The sequence below is a fragment of the Brassica napus genome, chromosome C4, assembly GCF_020379485.1.
Source record: "Brassica napus cultivar Da-Ae chromosome C4, Da-Ae, whole genome shotgun sequence".
Classification (NCBI taxonomy): Eukaryota; Viridiplantae; Streptophyta; class Magnoliopsida; order Brassicales; family Brassicaceae; genus Brassica; species Brassica napus.
In genome coordinates, this window is record NC_063447.1 from 20,878,583 (window position 1) to 20,882,270 (window position 3,688).

Below are 3,688 nucleotides of genomic sequence, written 5' to 3' on the forward strand. Positions count from 1 at the left end.
TGCTTCCGTGGGTAGAATGGATGGACGAGCATCCTATGGAGGTAGCGTACAGACGGGTGCCGGATATGTGAGTTCTTGTCAGCCCCGGTAGAGTGCTTGTTTCCAGTGATCAACTTTCAAAGCTCGGTGGGGAGGTTTTCACACTTGGGAAGGGAGTAGTCTGCCAAGTCTTGGAAACCCATGACTCTCCCAATGTCTTTGAAGTTCATGTTATAGTCTCTCCCATTGACCTTGAACCTGATTTTGCCCCATCCTTGCCTCACGTGCGGAGCGTCATGGTAAGTGACTTCAAGGGAAGACAAGAACTGACATGAGACATCCCTGTAGACAGGGTAGGCCATGGTGAGGAGTTTGGGCATCTTCATGTACCCCAGCATTGCCTCAATATCAGAATCGAGACCCAACTCCTTCAGCAAATCAAGGTCGGCGAATCTGGTTGGAGTCCAAGTCACCCCATTCAGCAAATGATGATACAACTCTTCTACAGATGGAGTTTTCGCCCTGTCTCTATCAACGGCAACCTCCTTCCCTTTTGACATCTTGGCCCTCTTTGTAGGAGCCTGCTCATCCGCACTTTCATCGCCACTCTCCTCGTCTGTAGCAACTGCTACACTTTTTCCTGCCCTCTTCTCCTGCCCTTTTGCCTTCTTTGCAGCCAAGGTTTGCTGTCGAGAAGTCCTCTGTGTCCCAGAGCCAGTCTGTTCCGAGGATAAAGATTTCCCTCTCAATGCAGATTCTTGTCTCTCAGCTTCTTGCTTCTCAGCATCCGACTTTCCCTTAGTTTTCTTAACCATTGGTACCTGAAAAATTCAAAACTTGGAAAGGGATAAGTTGATGAACTTTGCAGATGAAAATTGCAAGAGTAAATTCAACAAATGAATAGTAATTTAAACTCAAGTTAACTCGATACAACTATTTCACTCATTAGTCACTAAGCAGTCAAGCTAAGAGTAAAGAATCACACTTCTCAATCTGTTAAAAATGTGAAAATTACAAGACAAGTAAAATTCAATAATCAAAGTGGTTCTAGAATGAGAGAATTCTTTAATCAAACCTTTCAACACCTTAACATACTAACTTACCCACTAGCACACTCAATTGGGGTCAATTTTGAAAACCCCCAAATCCATGAACCCTAATTTTGCCAAAGTTCAAATTAAACTCAATTTCACCATTGATTCAACAACCCAACTTGATAGATAAGCTTTCCCTAGTCTATTTTACCACAATCTAGGAAGAAAATGACCAAATTTCGATTTTCAAATTCTAGGGTTCATGGACCTACGAATTTGAATTTAAAAACTCAATACCTTGATTTGGATGAAAGGAAATGGTGAATGGGTGGTGAGGAATAGACTACAGGGGCGAAAGCTTGGATTTAGAAACAAGAACTTGTTGATTTGGGTGAGAATTGAGAAAGTTAGGAGATTTTTGGTGTGGGTGAGTTTGAGAGAGTATGAGTGTTTATGAGAGGAGGAGAGGGTGAGGAAGATGAAATCGTGGGTGTTGGGTAGGTTTAGGGGCGTTCGGTTCGGTTTAGGTAGATTGGGGATTGGTTTATTTTAATTAAACCGGGTTTAAAACGAAGAAAACTTACCTGAACCGGCTCGGGAGCGACTTGTGGGTGTCGCTGCGAGAGGTCGCTCCCGGGTCGTTTCTTCGCGAGCGACCTGGCTGTGTCGCTCCGAAGACGTCGCTCCCAGATGGAGCGACTTCATGTGCTCGCTCTAGGAGGTCGCTCCGAGAGCGATTCTCGCGTATCCGACGCCATAAACGCGAGCGATCTCGCTGTGTCGCTCCGGTCACGTCGCTCCCAGCTGGAGCGACCTTATGGTGTCGCTGCGAGGTCGATTTCGTGCCCAAAAACCGCGAAAACGTGAGCGACCTGGCTGTGTCGCTCCAAAGACGTCGCTCCCAGCTGGAGCGACCCTTCACACTCGCTGCTGATCCTCGCTCCCACGATCGATTCTCTGCTCAAACCGGATCGATCAAGCACCTGCACACCTCTTCAAAAAAATTTCTCTTTTTTTTTTTATAGAAATATGATGAAAATGAAAATGCTAATGCAATATGTACAAGGATACGCATGGGACTTCCTCCTAAGTGAGCTTGTTTTAAGTCTCTAGCTTGACTTTGCCTCCTTTTGGATTAGGCCGGGGTAGGATCAGACAGTGGAGTTGAAACCCCATCTTCCTCGGGTGCATTTGCCATGTAGAGCTTAACCCTTTGCCCATTGACTGTGAAGTCTCTTCCATCAGTACTCCACAAAACTATTGCTCCATATGGCCTAACCTCCTTGACCTTGAAAGGACCGGACCACCTTGACTTAAGCTTTCCTGGAAATAACTTCAGCCTAGAGTTGTAGAGAAGAACTTGATCTCCTTTTTTAAACTCTCTCTTCAGGATATTCTTGTCATAGAAAGCTTTAGTCTTCTCCTTGTAGATCCTTGAGTTCTGAAAAGCATCCATTCTTATCTCATCAAGCTCATGTAGCTGAAAAAGCCTTTTCTCCTTGGCACTCTTGATGTCAAAGTTCAGCAACTTTACTGCCTATAGTGCCTTGTACTCAAGCTCCACTGGCAGATGGCAAGCTTTCCCGTACACTAGGTTGAAAGGTTTGGTCCCCAGAGGTGTCTTGTAAGCTGTCCTATAAGCCCAAAGCGCATCATCAAGCTTAATTGACCAATCCTTCCTTGTAATCCCCACAATCTTCTCCAAAATGGACTTGATCTCTCTGTTAGAAATCTCAACTTGACCACTTGTTTGAGGGTGGTATGGAGTTGCCACCTTGTGCTTAACACCGTTCTTCTTGAGAAGTCCCTCAAGCAGTTTGTTGATGAAATGAGACCCTCCATCACTGATTACAACTCTTGGAACCCCAACCTTGGAAAGATGGTGCTCCTGAACATCTTGGTTACAACTCTAGCATCATTGGTGGGACTTGCAATAGCTTCCACCCATTTGGAGACATAGTCAACAGCTACAAGGATGTATTTGTTGCCAAAAGATGATGGAAATGGCCCCATGAAGTCTATACCCCATACATCAAACACTTCAACTTCAAGGATTGGATTTTGAGGCATCTCATTCCTTTTTGTGATGTTCCCTCTCCTTTGGCATGAATCACACTTTGAAACAAAGTCCTGTGTATCCTTAAACATATGTGGCCACCAGAATCCAGCTTGTAGCACCTTCGCAACAGTCTTGAAGGTAGCAAAGTGGCCTCCATAGGATGATCCATGACACTGTGTAAGGATCCCATCAATCTCCTCATTAGCAACCACTCTCCTATAAAGTTGATCCTTGCAGAGAATGTAGAGGTAGGGCTCATCCCAGTAGTATCTCTTCACATCCCTGTAGAACTTCTTCTTGGCATAGCCCACAAGATTCAAAGGTTCTTTTCCTGTGGCTAGGTAATTTACCAAATCAGCATACCAAGGTTCTTTCTCCTCTGTTGCCTTGACTTCTTCAAGCTTCCTACCAGTCTCACAAACTGCCATCACTGCTCCAATAGCCATGATCTGTTCCTCAGGAAGTCCTTCGTCAATAGGAATGCCACACTCCACTCTCAGCCTGGACAAGTGATCAGCTACACCATTCTCAACTCCTGGCTTGTCCTTGATCTCTAAATCAAACTCTTGAAGCAAAAGAATCCATCTCAAGAGCCTGGGTTTTGCATCCTTCTTTG